General features: G+C 34.6%; 1 protein-coding gene across 4 annotated transcripts in view; it reads left to right on the forward strand.

The window, feature by feature from the left end:
• The window catches only part of CSMD1 (CUB and Sushi multiple domains 1), a 1,137,242-nt gene that overhangs the window by 585,044 nt on the left and 531,347 nt on the right, over nucleotides 1-20,851 (forward strand). The gene's annotated exons all lie outside the window — the stretch shown is intronic.

Consider the following 20,851-nt stretch of genomic DNA (forward strand, 5'->3'; position numbering starts at 1 on the left):
CCACAGTCGTCTGTTTTTGTTGACTGAAGTGAGGGCGGCGTAGTTTACAACACACACCAAAACAGGAGTAGGATATATTCTAGCAGAGCATATATGCAGATCTGCTGGAGTGTCATTTGTCATTTTTCTGTGTACATAAAAATATCGTTAATACTACAAAGTTGAGCACTCAAGAACAAAGAATGCCAGCTTTAGTTTGACCCACTTGTACTTAAAAGTTGACATAGCTTTTTAATTATGCCATCAAATGCACTTATTTCTCACTGTGCTCTGAGACTGAGTGCTCTGAGACCGAGTTACTGTTCTCCATTTAAAGTTAGCAGGACTGCTGCTGCATATGTTGAAAGGAGAAGTTGTGTGCATTGTCTGCGATATTAAAGGAAAAGAAAGGAATGTCTCATGATTACAACAAACGGAGAACATGGGGCTTATACGTGCTTTATTCATAGGGTTGCTGTGTCATGGTAACAAGGGTCTTCAGACAAGGTTTTTGGCAGTTCTTGGCAGTATTGTGGTCCTCATTTTTCACATAGCTGGGTTCAGCTCCTTTAGCTCTTCTTTCAGCTACAACTATAGGTCATTGGAGCTTGAACTGAGCAAACAGAATGACAGGTACTGAAGACTGATTATTTTTTTTTTCTCTCGGGACTGCGTGTTGTATCAAATCAAGATTATTTTGGTGCTATTTCTAATATTCAGACTTCAGTCCTTTTGGAAAAAAACATAAAATCTTTAAAATATCAGTGAGTATGTTCCATGTGTGGAAAATAAATATTTTGAAGGTTTATATTTATCTTTTTTGTGCTGTAAGAAAAATAGTACTAGTAGTATAGCAGTATATCTTCCAGCATAGTGCAAATATAAACAAAAAGATTATTTAGCTTCAGCAGTATTATAAGGGAGCACATTTAAAAAGACAGAAAATATTTTACCTTTTTTTCATTCATTATTTATGGACCCTTTTTAATTAGTTTCAGTCTTGTTTAACCAGATAAATTAGTCTTTTTTTTTTTTTTAAAGGAATGAATTTATTTGAATAATATTTATTTAAAAAAACCACCACTTTACAACTTGAATATTCTTCTAGTAGTTGTATCATTGGAATTGCGCATGACTCTTCCTCCTTTAAATCGTATAATATGAGCAATTTCTACTGGAAACAGGGCTTCATCTCAGTTTCACGGACTGTAACCAGTGATTATATATACCATTTAAGACCATAAACGTCCCTAATAACTTATCTTACACTCTTTGGAGAAACAAAAATAATGCTTGTGTTATCTACATTGAAAAAAATGGTCATTTTTGATAGATCAAAGTATAGCATTCCACTTTGGGAAATTGAAACAAACAAACAAACCAACCAACCCAACAAAAAAGCGCCACAACCCAAACTGACAGCAGTTTTCCTATGGAAGCTTCTAAAGAATGAAATATATTTAAAGAAAAAAGCTGAAAACATTAAAAATCACCGTTATCATTTTCTGTTATTGAGGTCAAAACTGTAGTTTAACATTTATGGCCAGCTTATATCTTAGACCTATTTAAGGGATACTAAAATGTCCTTTTGATATTACCTCCTAGAAGATGTTAGGACAAGTGCTATCTGCCACTGTGATGTCATTCCCAATATTCCTATGTATTGCTCTTTTGTTCAGCCATGACTGATACTTAAAAAAGGTCTTACAAAAATAGACTGGAGAAAAAAAAGAAGGAAAAGAACTTCTTCTATAGATCATGTGCACCCCATGTATGAAGTGGATAGAAGAGACTGATTTCCAAGTGTAAGGATTATGGATTATAACATTCATATTCAGTGGATTTCATTTCAAACCAGTTATGTGTTTATTTCATGAATTAGCTTAATGATAGGCTGACAGATTAAAAACTGAGGCCAAAAATTCACTGGTATGGAAAATGTTTGTCCTTATAACCTCAGAAGTTATAGCAGACCAGGAGGATGCTTGAGCCATTCATGTGAATGCCGGTGACATGATTCTCAGTACAGTATTTCAATGAAGAGACTTTTGTTAAATGTATTAAAGACGTGAACATGAAACAGCATTAGACCAAAACTAGAACTCTGGAGCCAGACTATTCCCAGGTTTAAAAGGATGTTTGAAACTTAGATGGGAAGTTAAAAAAGAAAGAAAAGATGATAGAGGAATGGATGCTTGTCTCATCAGAAAGCAGTTTCAGAGGTAAAGGTTTAGAGCATATAAATACATCGACGTCATACCTAGCTAAACTAACAAAGAGAGGTATGATTAAGACAAAGATCCAGGATCTGTTACCACAGTTGAAAAAAGGAATGGCTTTATTAAGTGTTCTAGCAAATTTCAAAGTCGATGTTGACTTCTCCAACTCCTACTTTCTTCAGATTGAGATTGGATATCTGCCTTTGATTTGTGCTATAATCAGATGTAAATCATTGTGTACAGCCCATGGTAACAACAGGATTTCTAGTTTGAGAATGTGGAACCTAAATCTAAAGACTACGCGAGAAGACTTCATTCTGCCAGTTCTTTTTCTGTCTTCATGGCTGCGGAAGGAAACTTCAAAGTAGCAAGTCTTGTATTTAGCACCGAAGGTGTGGGATTCCAGAATTTGCCGCTATTTGCGAGGAGAGTTTCTAAAGCTGAGGGTTTCAACTCTTCTGCGGAGGGCAACTATCAAGAGAAATCTTGGTTTCTTAGAAACTGACGTACAGGTTTTCACAATAAATATTTAGAATTAGCTCACTGCCTCCTAGGTAGCAATATGGTAATAGAAAACATGGGTAATGTGTTTGCTTCAGCTGCTGTGTTTGAAAGGAATCCACTGCAATGCCGTTGGGCTAGATGAAGTTCTTAAAAATGATAATTTTTCTGTGCACAGTAAGTAGCAGTAAAGCCCTGCAAATCTACACAGACTTGAGAGCTGAATTAATAAGTTTTATTTATATTTGGGATTTATCCTTGTTTTAAACTGTTCTATGCTAGGAGAATCTCAAGTCATTGTCAAATTTTAGACTCTAATCACCATGTTTACAACCAAAGAGAATCTATCCTTTCAAAAAACATTAAGGATTTTAATACATTTATCAGAAGACTGAAAAGAAAGATTACTTGTTTGATATGAAATTGTTTCAAAGAGTTTGCAGCTCCTGTTTGTTCCAAATTTGGATATTGGTTCAGAAACTTTTTCTTCTCTGGAATTATAACAACAGCTTCCATTTTGTTCAAAGTATATAAAACAGGAGCACTTTTGCATTATTTAGAAGTCTTACTTGCAGTTTTCATCTTGGTCTTTCCTTAGTGAGAACCTGTTATATGAAGCATGACATCAATTGATAGCAATATGGACAAATATTCTCATTATTCTAGAACTATGACTGATTTTTATTAACAAATCAAACCACTTGTATCCTTTATGCATCTCTGATGCTGATCTGATGTACACTTAAGATATCATCATCTGATAAATTCAGGCAACAGATCTGAAATTCATAATTAGTAACAAGACATTTCCATTCTACTCATCAACTGTGATCTGTGTAAAATAAACCATAAAAATTCTTCATCTGAAGAAGAGCATAGTTTTCAGAAAAAGTTGCATGTATCCCTGATTTAGTGTTCTTTAGACCTGCAGAGTCATTTGTAATCTATTCCAATGGTTAATTATCCTTATCTTGCCTCCAAGCTTGCATATGGCTAGCTTCAGGTACCAGCCATAAGGTGCTGTTCTGTCTTTGTCTACAAGGCTGAAGAGCTGTTACCAGAGTCCAGTTCCCAGTAAGGGTTTACGCACTGTTACCAAGTAATCCCGCAGCTTCCTCTTTCATAATACAAAGTGAGTTTTTCACAAGATTATATCTGATTTTGTAATTATTCTTGATTTTCTTTTTTTTTTTTTTTCAATTCCTCTGCAAATAGCTTTCTCTTCCTCATTATAAACTAAAATTGAGAAATAGGAAAGAGCATTCTGTGGGCTGACCTGCTGGAAGGCAGCTCTGCAGAAAGAGACCTGGAGTCCTGGTAGGCAACAAGTTGTTCATGAACCAGTGAGGTGCCCTTGTGGCCAAGAAGGCCAATGGTAGCCTGGGCAGCAGTAGGAAGAGCGTTGCCAGCAGGTCAAGGAAGGTAATCCTCTCTGTCTGCTCATCTCTGATGAGGCCTCACCTGGAACACTGTGTCTGGTTCTGGGCTCCTCGGTATAAGAGAGACAGGGAGCTCCTGGAGCAAATCCGCTAAAGGGCTACTGACAGGAAAAGAGGCAACGGGCATAAACTAAAACACAGGAAGTTACACCTGAACATGAGGAAGAAGTTCTGTACTGTAAGGGAGACTGAGCATTGGAAGAGGTTGCCCAGAGAGGTTGTGGAGTCTCCTTCCCTGGAGGCACTCAAGAGCCGTCTAGACACAATCCTGAGAAATGTGTTCTCGGTGACCCTGCTAGAGCAGGGGAGTTGGACTAGTAGACCTCCAGTGGTCCCTTCCATCCTCAACCATTCTGGCAAATGGCCTTTTTTCCCTTTCTGGGATGGATTTTTACGTTTTTGTTATGGAAGTCTTATTTCCTGCACCTTATCATTCAGCAGCATTTACGGAAAAACAAAGTACCTTTACCAGAATATGAGTTTGTAGCAAATAGAGTGGTGGGAAAGTATGCAACTGCATGGAGTTTCCTGGCCTCAGTGTTAAATTGTGTTAAACAGTGTCTGTCCTCATTGAGCTTTCCCTGAACATCAGAGATCTAGAGGGAATTCATCTCATTTTTGTGGCTGTGCATATTCCCTCTGAAGAATTTATACCTTTCTACATTAAATCACTGGCATAAGCTGCCATTGGCCTCAGACCCAGACCAACCTCTGAACAACTGGAAGTGACTGGCCTTCTACACTAGATGGCAACTTCAGTTTCTGTCAACACTTGCTGGGTCTAAAGGAGCATGTTTTGCTTTGGAAACACTCAGTTGTGGAAGCGCAGCAATAACAATAATTCCTTGCCTATAGCGAGCGGTTGATAGCCTTATACATAGCAGGGGTTTGTTTCTTCACTAAGGTACCCTGCTGCCCAGAGATGGTCATATTCAAAACGTTTAGGCTTCACACTGACATTCATATCAGTATAGATAGGTATTGCTCATGTGCAAAGAGCGTGTGTATTCTGTTACACTGAACATACTGAAAGGTGCCAGTGACTGTATTTGTGTTCATAAATGACTTAGTTTAAAAATGCTTAACCTGACAGAAAAGAGTAATATGAAATATACAGTACTGCATCTTGTGCATGTACTGGATTTTATTACCCACAGCTGAGAAATTTGAATTTTTTGGTGGCTGTTTTTGGCACCTAATATTGTGAAAGCTGGGATCTTTTGTGTTGAATAGCTATGGTCAATATGGATTTAGTATCTTACGTTGTAAAGAACAAATATTATGTAACTACTAGGTGGTTGTTTTTTTTTTTTTTTTTTAACAATACTGTTGTACTGTTTTATTAAAAACAAAACCCAAAAAACAAACAAACAAACAAGAACAAAAAACCCCCCCAAAAAAACCCCCACCAGTCTGTCAGAGGTTCATGTAAAGAATGAAACCAATAATTTTGCCAGTTGGAGGGCTATGCTTCAGTAATGTTTGTAGGAGATACAAAGTCTGATTTTTTTGAGAAGCTATATAAGATCCAAAACCTTTAAAAGGTGTGGAGAAGGTAAATTTTGTAAAATAGGGTATGAAAAGTTAATGAACAAATAATAATTTTTATTCTCAGCTTGTTACTAGAAATAGAGTCCCACCCAGCAGCTGCATCGTGTGGAAGCTCTCGAGAGTGCTTGTAGGGGTGAGGAGAATGTAAATCACAAGTTGAATAGTAAAAAAATAGGCACAAAGTCAGAAATACAGTCAGTAAGTATCTAAAATACATCAAAATAAGACAATGTGGGAGCTTTTTATTCCATTAATAATAAAATTGATAGAAACTGAAAATTTGAACATTTTTTGAAACAATGTGTTTCAATTTTTAATATATTACCATGATAAAAGATCAGTGCAGAAGAACAATACATTGTTTTCAGAGCCAACAGAAAAATGCTAGTATCTTAACATACCCTAGAGCTATTTCTAGCAAAACTAGGGAGAAGTTAAACATTTCTTTACTCAATGGAGATGAAGATAATTCTTGGTAAATCAACTGTACCATTAGTATTTATTTATTTATTTATTTTAAATATTCCTAATTATTTTCTTCATTATTTGGTCACAATGAACAGAACTACTGCCATGAACCAATCATGCTGAAAAACATTCCATTTCAAGTTTAATTTAGAACTAAATGTTCTCATTCACTGATACACACTAGTATTTATTTTCTTGAAAGTATTCCCTTAGCAGTATTCTTTCAAATTACTTTTTGCAAATAACAGAGATCCCCATTCAGTTTCTATAATCGTTGTATCTAATAATTAGCTTTTGCTCCACTACAATAGAATAGTGCTCACTGTGCTTATTTTAACTGCTGATGACTTTATTTACAAAAAATACTTTTAAGATCTAACAACTTGCTGCTTCTTTTTTTAATTACATTTGGTTAATATGTTTCTGCATGAACATTCCTTTTGTTAGCTAACCCATGAAATTTCAGTAGTTTTGTATTCAATTGTTACATATTGCATAAAATAATTCTATAAAACTGTCCTATCATTTATAACACTTAGGTTTCAGACACATTTCAATGCTCATTTTTATAGAGTTGATTACTTATTTACTTTATACCTTGAAATAAGTATCAAATGAGCCGTGTTTGCTGACTAACAACCTTCAAACATGAGTCAAAGGACTTTAAAATTGAAGCATTTTAAATAATTAATTTCCTATAAATCACATTGTTTTATTGTCAGTAGGTTTTTATTGTTTGCAGGTCAGTACAATGCCAAATTGTGCATTGAACCAGAAAGAAAAACTTAGAGGTGCTTATGCAAGTCTCCTCCTATTTATATATTGACAGCAAGAGAGTGTCAAATAAAGGTGATTGTTAATAAACTTTGTATATTTCTAAATTCTTTGAATCACCACCAGTGTTTGTTGATAATAATTTAACTTCTAAGGAAAGCAGCAGTATTACACATTTACCACATTTTAGTCATGTTTCATTAGGAAAAAATTATTTCAAACAGTACACCAAAGTACACAATGCTACAGAATCCCTAACTTTGAAATACAGGATATATTTAAGTTAATAAAACACACAAACATTTCCAAAAGAAATTCTAATTTACTTATATCTTCTCTGAATTCTTGAAATGAAAGCAACTTGGCATGGAATCTTTTCTGGGCTTTAAAGTGAATACTAGAATAGGGAGATTGCAGATTGGAGATATTAGAAAAGAAAAAAAAAAAGCCTAATCACATTTTCTGACTGATAGTCTTTATCGTTGTCATCGTTGTTGTTGTTATTATTATTATGTTATACAGAGAGTGTTCAGCAGAACACATCTTTATGTTTTGGAAAATGTCATAAAATATCATAGATGAGCAGTAAAGATGTTTGTCTGAAACCTAAGTAGATCAAGCTCCTCATTGTTCACAGATTTACATATTTCTCAGTTACAGCTAATTAGTTGTCGTGCTACTGCTTGAATAGTTTCTATAGAACTATTGACATACTTGAATTCATAAATACATTTCATTCATCCAGTTTTATCTCTTTATGGGTACCTCAGTTTTTGAAGTTGTACAATTAATTGATTCAGTGATTTTATCGAGTGGTAGTGTTTTCTTTCCACTACTTTTCAAAGTGCTACTTGTGCTTAAGAGTGATCTGTCAACAGACTGAGTAGCTAAAGGAATTAAAAATGCATGTGTTTCTGTTCTGAAATGCTGGTTTATGTTCAAACTTAATTACTGAGAGATTTTTATTGAGCTGCTGGGGAAAAAAAAACCCTGCCACTGATCTAAGATAGAGATTTAATTCTTCTTGAGCAGTGATAAATATTGGTAATTGGAGACTAATCTGGCCAGTCTGAGGCTTTACAGTGCCATAAAACCATGGAGCTTTATTTCATTGTCTTCTTTTCAGTGATAACTGATTAATGATTTCTGAGCTGTATTGATAGTCGGCTGCCTACATGTAGTTTGACTGTTTATAAGCAGTTTGGTGCAGCTAAGGCTGGCAATGGCTAGGGCCCAGAATATTCTACAGCATTTTGCAGATTATTTCTGCAGCACCCGCAGTCAGATTCTACGGAATGAAATGTGATCTCTGTGACACCTTTCTCCCTTGTATCCTCCTATACTGTAGTATTCTCAAATGAAAAAGGAAGAGCTGTACCCCTGTGAGGTGTAGATTATATATAAAAATACACAAATATAAATAGGTTTAAAATACACAGTAGAGGGAATATATCTGTATAGCTGAAAGACATATGTCTATTAAACCTAGACAAATAAACACATGTTGGTTAGAACAAAGAAAGAACATGAGAAGAAGAAAAGGATGTGTGAGGGAATGAATCATACGATTATGGAATCATGCATAGGAATAGACTGTGATGTTTGTCTAGAGTTTTGTATCAGTGACAGTATATTTGCACCAAACTGAGAAAGAAAGTATTTCCTTTACCACTGGCATGGGACAGGCTTCTTGGCTGCTACCACTACCCGTTGTTGGTGTGGTATTTTGGTTTTTTTTTCCTAATTTATGAAACAGTGAAATCAGTGGCTTTTGGTGGATAAATAAATAAAGTTCTCAGAGGGAGGCAATATATTAGGCTAACTGCTAGTATAACATAAAATAAACAAACTTGGGTACCTAATCCATTCTTCTGGAATGAGATAGAAGAAGCAAATATGAAAGCAAACTACAGAACAGCTGTTCCATTTTTGGTTTTACTTGCATACTTTAACCATTTAAATGATCCAAGGCAAAAAACTCATAAGGTACTTTTTGAGCCTTCACAGGTATTAAAAAGGAAAGAAGTGATTGTGTCAGTTCGTATGAGACCGTGAGAAAATAATTTTGTGCAATATTAGGGAATTAACTGGAAGAGAATTGCTTAAACTCATCTCTCCTGAATCTATGATGTTTAATTTTCAACCTGAATTATTAATTTTAGACTCCAGGCTCAGCTTTAGAAGGTGTCTTGTGAATCTCCCATGAGAATCCTGACTGTAAAAAGACTGTGTTCTTTTTAAAAAAAGAAAAAGAAAATAAATGTGCCATTGCTGACATGAGTTTTCTTTACTCATCAGTTATCTGCATGACTTTGTTTTGCTCTTCTGTGGTTGTTTAGTTTCACTGACAAGTTTCTATGCATGCAGTTCAGGCATTTTATGAAATGTATTACATTTTTGGAAGTGTCATGGGTAGGATCCACCAATTTTTATTTTAATATTATTCTCAGAGACAAGTATAAAAGAAAATTGAATGACCGGACATCACACTAATAGTAGCAAAACTAATATGCCTGCAAATAAAGTTTGCTGGTTTTATAGGATCTGAGATTATTCAGAGAAATATTTCTAATCTAAAAGAAAAGTAACCATTATGGAAGCAGTATCCAACAATTCTCCTCATAACAGAAGTGTAACTTGATACAATTTTCTAACCATTATACATGCAACCAGATCTTTAGAGTCTCTGGGTATGTTGTGATTACCAAACCAAACCAAAATGAAGAGGAAAAAAAAAAAAAGAAACTGCAATGAACTGGATTACATTCCAGAGATTTTTTTTATATCAGTTGCTTACTTTGCTTTTCATTTTAAGTATGTATGCATTTGTACATGTGTTAGAAGGCAGAAAGCCTTCAGGGAGAACATGTATCTTTTCCTATTATATCATTAATAATCCAAGTAGGTTTTTGTTTGAAAAACATCATTATTATCATAAGCCTTTTAGGGCTGCCTGAATTTTAGTATTACTTAGGGTTTTTTGTGGATGGAGGGTTTGGATTTTCTGCATTAGCACTCACATACCTTTAATTGGATACTCTGTGCTAACTGTACTATACTGCAGCACATAAAGAAATATTCTGCACTACTTCATATAGGAAAATACAATAAAACTACTTTTAGAGAAACTTGTTTCTGTTTAGTCACAAAGCAGCAAATGGTTTTCATGAATTTAAAAGCTATAGGTTTTTTATCTATTATTTGTTTTTTCTACATATGCTTGTGTACTTTTGGTTGATTTGAGTGTCCTGTTTTCTTCATTTAAAATATACCCTTTCTCAGGCACACTTATTTAAACAGAAGTTTACTAGATTTTCAAAGTTACGTTTAATGAAAAAGAACAAGATGACAGTGCAAATGGTTTTGATCATGTAGATCCTAGAGCATATCTGTATTTCTTATGGCTAAACAGCATACGATTAAGTTTACTACTTTACTCTTTAGGTTAGTAGAGGAACAGGATATAGGAAGTCTGGAAAGTAAGATCTAAAAGAAAAAAATTAGTGTCCATTATCAATATGATTATTACTAAAAAGGCTATAACTGTGCATTGTATGAGGCCAGCAAATGATAATTTGTAACTGACGTTAAGGAAATAAATGCTACTATCAAGATATACCATTGAAGTGATACAGTTCTTATAGTAAGAATCTAGTCCTGTTCTTGTAGATTATCTTTTAACATCATATTAGTTTCTAAATATTGCCTAAGTTTTCTGTGAAAAGCTTATTTTGTTAACAGCTAGTTAAAAATAAAGGAAAAATACAAACCCCTCACCCTACAGGTGCCAGTGCCTTACGATAGGTGGCAACTTGGAGGTCTTGCGTAGAAGTGTACAAGGAAGAATGCTTGCATACTTCTAGTCAGGAAATCAAATACAAAACCTGGTACACATAAAGCAAGAGGGATTGAAGGGAATGGTTTTTGTCTGGAAGTTTCGTGGTGTCTGCCAAAGGACCAGGGCATTTCTGTAAGTAGTGGACGTAGGGTCAAGTTGCTCTGGTATTCATACATGGAACAGTAAAAGTCACAGTCAAGAGCTACACCAGTCTCCTCCACTCACTTCCCCTTGGCTGTATGCAGACCAGTAAAATAATGGATGTCCAAAATGGAAATTTGATGTATGTTTAGAACTCCTCTACATCAAACAAACAAACCTATAACTTTTCAAAGTTGATAAAGAAGCAAGTGTGTATTAATAGAATGTGTTACTTCAGTTCACTAACTTGTGTATCTCAATTATAGTGCATTATTTGCAATAGTTGTAGCAAGTGTTTATGAGGAAGATAACCACAATAAGCAAGTGAACATTAATCATATGTTAGCTTACATTTGTTATTAAGAATGGTTTCTTACAAATCTTCGTAGGAAATTGATCAAAGAACCAAATTTTGTTAGCTCTTCTTGTACTTTCATGTGCAATTTACTTTGTAAGATTTTTTTTTCTCTGTGGTATTGGGAAAAATTACTCAGCCAAGCACCTCATACTGTGCTATTGATGAAAATAATTTATGTGAATCATGAATTGTTTTATGTTTGTCAGCACTTTGAGTCCTTCAATGTGAGTGAGTGTTCGTTAAATCCCACTGCTTTCTTTTCAAAAAAAGTAAAAAATAATTTAAAATCAAATAGAAATTCGGGTATGAAATAAAAATGCAAAACTGCTGCTCAGAGTAAACTTTCTCCCTTTATTCTGTGATGAAATAAAACATAGGTTTCTGCATATTTTGTTTTGGTTTTGTGGAATAATGATATGAAGTGATGTCTTCTTGATATGATTTTGTCTTTTAACTAACAGTAGCTGTAAATGCAGACATTGGAGTATTTGTCTTTGAAGCTTCGCTATCAAAAACACAGAGATACTTATAGTACAAAGAGCTGTACCTGTGCATCCACCTGATTGTCTATCTGTATTTTTTGAAGTGTGTTATTCATAAATAAAATGCTAAATAATGTATCTCCATCTGTGCAGCTGAATTTTAACACAGTATTTCTCTGTAACTGTCATCTCTGTAAGCTAATGTGCCGTGCTAGAGGAGCTGATCCAGGGAAATTTGACATAACTTTCTAGGTCTTTAAAAATAAAATGGCTAGTGAGACAATGTTTTAAACAAGTGCTCAGTAATGCTTAATTGTGTTGTCTGTCCAGGAAGACATTTGGAGACCGTATTATATAATGAGGCTTCACTAAATACACTTTCACTGAGACATTTCTTTAAAAGTCAGTGACTTTGATTTCTTCCCAAATTAGAAATTTTGCATCCAGATGCCTCTTTCAGTGCTGTTTACTGAATTCTTCCATGGGTTTAGAATATATTCTTAAAATTTCAGTTAAAAGATATATGATAGCCTAAATTAATTCTGTGAACCTTAATTGCTACAAAAAAGCACATTTGTGTATTTATATGAAATTGGGCAGTTTTAAAACATAAGAAAATACAGCTAGCAATCCTCAAAATTATCTCATTTTCTTTCAGAAAAATTAAAAGCTTATTTGCATGATTTTCCATACTTTGTGCAACTGCACTGTGAATGGAAATATAGATGGTTTAATTTCAGCAAAGACCTCTTATATGCACCTAAATAAGTCTGTGTGTTGTCCTATTTGATATACATGGATATTTTATTTACTCAGGCATTTACCTAAACGTATAGAATGAACATTACTGTGAGGTAAAAATATGAAGCTACATGTAATAATTGATTATGTTTTCCCTGTCCCTGAGAAACTAAACCAGAAGCTTTTGATGTTCAGAGGAGACATCCTTTACTACTTTTTGGCAGAAGCTTCCAGCAGGCAGTAGGCAGTCAACTCTATTCAGAAACTACAGAAGCAAACTCAAGGAGTGTGGCTTTGCTAAATGCAAATGTGTACTTGCAACACTTATGTGACTTTTTGGGAGATACTTTATTTGGACTCCTTTTCCTCCTTTCTCAGGTACTACTACCAAAAGATCGCTTCTGTATGCCATCTTAACATCTATTGTGATTTTAACATGAGAAACATGTCAGCTTGAGAAGTTGACACTGAATGTATTTACTGTAGCTTACAGTTTTTGAGTAAGCTTGTTTTCAGCAGTCTCTTTCAGTAGCATAATTTATATTTATGATATTTTAAATCCATGTTGGTTAACGCCTATACTAAACCATGCTGGTTTTGTTCCATAACTGCACTATATCATTTTTATTTGTTGTTGTTTTCCTGTGCCTCAAAGTGCTGCAAAAGTATAGTGCACATGTACTGTGAAGGAAATTCAGAAAAAAGAACAATCTTAGGAAAAATCAAAAGGAAAAAAAAGAAATTTTGAGTCCTATTGGTTCCAATATTTTAAACTCCTATATTTCCTCCTCTTTTTTCTGTACTTCTACATCATCAGAATTCTTTTTGTCTTTTCTCTGCTTCCCGGGAGACGGTCTCAGGTTATGAATGAGATTTTCTCCACTGATGGCTCAAATAGGCTGTGCAGAAACTGTCAATATGTTTATTTTGGTTAAAACACAATAGACCAATTGATTTTTACTGCATTTTTGACTTCTCTATATTCAAACACACAACAAGCACCCAGGGGAAAAAAAAAATGCTGGTTTTGTATCTGTGTAATAACTGCACAGGGACCGTAACAAGTCCATGCCTTTCCTGTTCCCTCCCTTGCCATCGCTACTAGGATAAATAGTGATCAGCAGTACTTCTGACAGATATGGTTGTACGAAGCCCTGTCTAAGCCAGATAAAGTACCAGAGAAATCTTTCAGTGTTTCTGTTGAGAAAGAGAGAACTGTAGAGTACATGTATGTATGAAATGCAGTGCCATTGAGGACTATAGGACCTTCAGTGCTTTGCAGTGATACAGTGAACCTGTTTGTACTGCGTTCTGTTATTACATGAAAATCACTGAAAAGTTTACTTTTTCTTCTGTCCTGTGATTCATATTTCTGTGAGCCTTTGTAACAAGGTTTTAAAGGCACGAGCATACATTCAGTATCTCAAAGTTAATATAATACATCAAGTCAGACCTATTTTAAAGCACAAAGAAGTCTCCTAATGCTCTGGAGAATAATCAGTAAATTGTGATTATAGTGTACACATGTGCATGAATAAAACTGTAAATGAATCCTTTTTGTGTTGCTGGTAGCTTATGATTTTTTTCTCTACTGCCTCATTTACAGACATCAACTGCATGACTGACAGTGTTAATTGTGGAATTTGTCAGAGACAAGTTTTTTCTGGAGCCTTGGAGTCAATATTTGTAGTTGCCATTGAAATGCATGAGGGTAATGTGATTTAATGGGTTTGTCTTTGCAAGTGCAAGAGGAGCACTGTGTTGTAGTACTAGAGCCAGCAGATCATTCTGAGGTGTTTTAAACAACTGCTTTCAAGAAATCTGGCGTGATACATAAGTTAGAAGCGCAAATGGAAGTGTGTCTTTGGATTATAGCTGTCAAAAAAATTATGCTTTGGTTTTATTAAAGCATCCAGCAGTAGAATTTTGGGCAGCTAAGTGGGTTTCCAGATACAAGTTTAGTATAATGTTTAGTACAATGTTTGTTCTTTCCTCTTCTGTGATATTTTGCATGCCATGTTCTAGTCCTTAAGTATTTGGATTTATTTATGCTACATGTTTCTCTAAACTGCAACTACCTGAAAGAAAAATGCCAGGTGTTCATCAGAGAAGACTGTTTTATTAAATGTCTCTCTTTTGTTAGAAAGTACTTGTACTGCTTTTACTTTAAGAACTCCCACATGTGGCAGATTAAAAAAATGAGCAAAAGTCCACGCTGACAAGTTTTATTAGGCCTTGATGTTGCAGGTTGTTGCTGTGTTGGGCTGACATAATTCAGTGCTTCCACAGTCTGCAAGAGTCACCATGAGTGGTGTTCAGTAAATGTTTAATCAAGTTTTAGTGCATCCTAGCCTTAACTGTGTTACTGTATTTAGTGGGTTTTGGTATATCAAAACCACTGTCTTCTAGCTGTTGGAGATCTTTGGGCTCAAGCTTTGTTTAAACATAGGCTTTCCACCCTCCCCCCTCCATGAAGTGTAAATAACTTTTCAGCTGTACATTAAATGCATCAAGTAAAACAAAACAAAAAAAATGCCCCATGGCATTTTTTAACATCTAGTATTACAAAAGATTATCTAGGTCATTGAGTTCAGTTCCTTTAGTCTCAAGCAACCATCACTAATTCAAGAGAATGAAGAAAATACATTCTGAAGCAGTAGCACAGGTTATGCTATGTCACAGGTACTAAAATCTTAAGATTTTAAGGCTGAAATAGAATGTTATACAGAAAAACAGCAGGAAAGCCCAAGGGTGTTGCAAAGAGTTCCTGCAAAGCTTCAAGGCCTCTTTGGAAGCACATCCTGCTGCATATTAGAGCAGTGCCTAAACTGGGTTGTCCTTACTGATTTGACCAGAATGAAGACTTATTACCTATGACTATATGAATTAATTCTGAGTGATAGCTGGCAAGCTTTCCACTAAGGACATTCAGTCCCAGTGAGTGTTTCTCCAGTTGTGGCTGAACTGTTGTGTCTCAGCAGGCGATCGATAAATACTTCTTGGAAGACAGTATGGGTGGTAATTGAAAAATACATTTTCCGCATTTTCAGATTGTCTGTGGCAGCTCTGAAACATAGAACTGATAGGATATAATATGCAAAAAACCCCAGGCTCACGAGGTTACTTCTAGCCCACTTGAAATTACAACAGGTCAGAAATTGAAGGACTAATATCAAACACATATATTCAATTTAAAGAAATTTTCTGAGGTCTTCTTTGTTTTTAATGATTTTGTGTATGTGTTTCCATAAATAGATTTCTCTTTGATCTAAGATGAAGGTGTTCTCAAGATGTTTCATGATTACACATATGTAAGCTGTGTGCAACAGTGCAGAAAACCTTATACTGTCAGGTTTTTATATGCATGTTTTAACTTCAGTGCAGCAGCTGAAGTCTGTTACGGTTGTTTCCATCCCATCCCCTCTTTATAAGTTTCTTGATGGGGTTTTTATCTGTCGGTAACTTATCACCTAAACTGTTATGGCATCTGATTCCCAAGTAAGCATTAGCACATCCATCTCCAAAGAACAATTGTAAAGCAGAAAAATATAACCATCCAAATTTTATTTAGACTAAAGAGAAATATATTGAAAAAAGGAAATGGTGAAGATCACACAGAAGCCAGTGGCAAAACCAGAGCAAGTTTTCTAAGCCCTAGCAGACATCCTGGTACGTCCTTAAAGTCTGCTTATAATGTGATTAATAATAGAAGTGATTTTGCAAACTTCAGGTCCAATAACTCTTCCACTGCCTTGCATGCCAGCCTGTGTGGCCGCTACACCATGTGGTTCAGTGAGTATGAATGCATAGGGGTTGCCACAGGAATGGACTGCCTATGGCTTATTAGCTTCCCTCAAATTATTTTTATGTCAAAAGAATGTTTGAAGAAGGTCTAACTATAAAAGTAATTCTTCTACAACACAAATATTCTTTTAAAAAATCTTCTGCATTTTAGAGACATAAATAGCGTGAAAAAGAAAAAGAAATATTTATAGAGACTTCATTGAACATTCAAACTTGTCTCTGTTTCGTAAACTTTCAGGAATTTACACATCTTATATGCTTGGATTCATATCTAAGGCGTTTTGTTTGTACTTGATTATTCAAGATTCTCTAGAATGAAAGCAATCTTTTATTGCTTTCATTCTAGAGGATCTTGATTTGGAGACAAGCCTGTCTTGTGTACCCATTTTATCCTTGGGTATTCTATTCAGATTTAAATTTCAGTTCAGAAACTCACTATCAATATTGAACACTGTCTCCAAGAATTAATAACTGTTATAACCTTTCTTTAGAAATCCTAAAATCTGTGATACATAAACAGTGTTTTCTCTTGGCGATCTAGTGCAAAATTCCTATAATAAATAACATGAGGTTTATTTAAATGAAATATTTTTGTGTTGAAAATGAAATACCCTGCAGGATTGCATGGCAGATTTGAAGGCTTAGTAAATAAACCCTTTAAAAACTAAAAAAAATTGTTTGGAATCAATCTGCACTGACAGTTCTAGAAGAAGTTTAAACTTGAGAAGAGCTATAATGATCTAAGAGGTATAATGGCTTATTACTAACTCTTAATAGAAACTAGACACAAGAATAAGCATTCTTGGAGTGAGCATTTTGTTTAAAAGATCTTTAAGCCTACTTTTAAGAGAATCATGAACACTGAATCCCAGCCTGTACCCATATATGGTATGTATGCTTATCCTTGACTTGAAATTTAAGACAAGAAGAGATGCTTATATTCCACAATAGCAATTTGCAGTAAGGAGTGGGTAACTCCTTTATGTGGATGAACAAAGTTTGATGCAGTCATGGAAATACAGGAAAAACACCCATATTTTGTGTTAAGTCATATTTTATATTGCTGGTTTGAGATTCTTTGAAATGTTCTGTTGTATCCCTTTTTCAATTTAGGTTATCTTTAAATGGCATTGCTAATTTCAGCACTTTTTTTTTTTTTTTTTTTTTTTTTTTTTAATAAAAGAAGTTTGATGATTCCTATAGCTGTGCAGAGAGGTTTCACAGCACAAATGACTCTTCAGATTAAAGTCTGCTGTGGCGTTCCATTTCAGTGGAGCACATCTATTCACAGTGCGGGCTTCTGCTCTCTGCTGGTCTTCAGAAATTGCAGTCTGAACCAGTGTTTGTGGAGTTAAAGCCCTTCACAATGTCAGTGAAATTTGTGTCCGATGTCTGTGGCTACTTCCCAGTGGACCAGTGTTTCTGCTGAATTTGTTCACCATCTAGTCCATCTATTACTCTTTATTGCCAGTCTGTGGAGGCACCAAAGCACTCTGCTTAGGAAAGCTACTATTTTCTTTCCTTTTTTTAAAACGTATTTGAAAATTGCTAGGTTACTTATGTATCACGTCCTCTTGATCTACACCATGAAGGAGGCAGCTGAAATGTGGGAAAGTGAGAAGGAGCAGCAACCACTTACTGCCCTTTGTGGCAACTGCTGCTCTCAGAGTGACCTACCATCCTGATTCCATAAGCACTTTCCAGCCCAACTGAAAATGGAGTGAGGAGGGAAGTCTGTGAGATACATAGCCCATTAATATAAGTAAGGAGTATGTTTTTTTTGTCTGATCTTTTCTGCCTCCTTTTTGCCTTTATCCTTCTTTGTATTGTGGCATGGAAAGCGATAGGTGCTAAGATGCTAAACATTTATTCAGTAATTCTTTTAGTCATAACTATTTCTTCATTATTTTACTTACTCTACAAATTTGATGTCTTGGCTGACAGAAGTTGTATTGGGTAAATCCCATTGCATGGTAGCAGGGGGATAATTACAATCTGATTTATTTTTTTTTTTTTACTTTACTTAGGACTAAGTTAATTCTTTCAGGGTTTGGAAATTTCTTTAAAAAAAAAAAGTTGTAGAGAAAACAGAGAAGGTGGAGATGTACCATGCAAATTAGGAAGGAGAATTTAGCATTTTAATTACCTCAGAGTTAGAAAGTTGAATTGAAAATAAAAGGCTTCAGATTGTTTTGTTCGTTGGTTTTAATAACTTTTAGCAAAATGGTAGGAACTATCATCCACATTTTAATATTTATGAAATGAAGCAAATAATTTAATTTCTCATTAGGTTTAAGGAACTCTCTGTGTACTTAGGATTTATAAAAATTCTCTCCCTAATCTATGTTATCTGTGAGCACAATTAATTTTCTTGAGTAAGTATTTAGCTTTGGCTCATAGTGTTTAAAAATACTTATTGACCTTTCACTCAGCTTTTCAGGTTGATACCCATTCTGTTGAGCAACACCAACAGATTTCATGACATATATTTATCTAAATAATATGAAGATTTTAAATTTGTGAATACATTCTGGATAGCTTATTTTCAGCTCACCTACACTAACTGAAACTGGAAATGTTATTATCAATTTTTAATATTATCTGGAAGTTAGCTGATAGGATTCTCTTTGGGTTGCTTTTCTTTATTTGTTTGGTGTTTGGTTTTGGTTTTTTTGGTTTTTTTTTTTTTTTTGATGTTTTTGTTTTGTTGTTGTTTGTTGGTTTGTTGTTTTTTTTAAGTCAGAGTGTAATCATGCAATAAAAGTTTATGCACACCTAATGCTCTACTGGGCCTCTCCAGCACCTGTTGGAGGTCAGGGACTTTGTTTAAACTGTTCATGTGTGTGTGCACTTAATAGTGCTTATGAAAGTCTTGGCTGCAAAAGTTGTTCCTCAGGTAAGACAGCTTAGAAAACTGAACACAGTAACAAAAAGAAAGCAATGGAAAAAAATTACAGAAATTAAGACATTCCCACTGTTCATTAATTCTGGAAACAGAATTTTAGAGTTGCTTAATGAAAGAACTGGCATGAAATGTTCAAAAAATTAAAATGTCTTCAGAGAAATAAAATCTGATTAAAATCTCTCAGTGAACTATTCATTATAATGGGAGAAAATCACCCAGAATGGAGGCAATCCTTCTGAATTTGTTCTATTTTGAAATAAATAGATCATCAACATAATTCCTGTCAAATAAACAGCTTCTTAATACTTGGTTTTTAGAAAAGCTTAATTTTTGTCTGTATTATAACACTGGATGTAATTTTTTACATATAAAAATTCTGTTTGGATTTATTTTATTTTCTTTTTCCCTGCAAAAGGACACAAGTTCATTTCTGACTTTCTTGTGTTTGGACAGGAGGACATTATACACAATTAATGGATGATATATGCTGTTCATTTTTAATTTTATTGTTGTTCATTTTTATTTCTATTTTAAAATATTAAATTTTATGCAGGTAATTTAGTGTTTATTTTTGCGTGTTGCTAAAATGCTAAAATGGTATGACTTTCCTAGTCTTTAATCATTGTTATACTGGTTCCTCACTGAATCCAGTATTTTTCTATTTACTAAGACATAAAAAATATTTTCATTAAAGGAAAACTAAGTGGAGAAACACCAGTTTAGCAGCACTTGACAGTAAGTGGCAGTGATTCAATGACAGTAGTTTTTTATAATAAAAAGACAAAGACATCTTGATCATAAATTCTTTATCCCCTCATTAAAAATACCAGCAATACTGTTCTGATGAATGCAGAAGTGTTGCTGTTAATTTTGTATTTGTGAGTATGTCCATATATTTTTTAATTATATTAGTAGAACAAGAAAATACAGAAAACCAGGTATTTTTAAAAGTATTCAACTTTGTTCTTTTAAGACCCATAATCTGAATAAATATATATGAGTAATATTCCTGCCAGAAAGTCTGGAGTAAAATTGTTTTTCTCCAGTAAGACTGGAGATTGCAAGACTTAAGAAAATTAGAAATCATCTGTGAGCTAGATATGACACATTGACACAGGGAACTTTAAATATGCATGTAAGCAGTGAAGTCTGAACTAAAACGTGTTAGATGATAATTGTTGGTGTAGAAAACATTGGGAAATGAAACAGGAAGGAAAACACAAGCAGCATCAGTATGTTTACCTGATTGTTAATTTCATAGGGGTCACAGTGTTTACCTTTCCCTGTGTTTAAAACATCAGTGCAGACTCTATTAGAACATATCACCTGTATAGAACTTACTAGAGCAGAGGTTGTTGCTGCAGGAACAGAGTTTTGAATGACCTTATAAAAATAAGGTAGATGTTTAACATAAAGATTTTTAGCTTTTTAAGACTGGTTTCTCCTTTTGGAATTTATGCGAAACCAAGCACTAAAATGTGTTTGTTTCAGCTTCAAATGGACCACTATCTTAATTATTTTAATCTATAGGTTTCAGTGGTCCTCCTCAACATATACGGTAATACTGAACACACACGCACACACGCACACGCACACGCACACTCTTGCCTTGCACCTGTGGAAGTTGATGTGAGGAAAAACTCACAGTTGA

The sequence above is a fragment of the Strigops habroptila genome, chromosome 6 (genome assembly GCF_004027225.2).
Source record: "Strigops habroptila isolate Jane chromosome 6, bStrHab1.2.pri, whole genome shotgun sequence".
Classification (NCBI taxonomy): Eukaryota; Metazoa; Chordata; class Aves; order Psittaciformes; family Psittacidae; genus Strigops; species Strigops habroptila.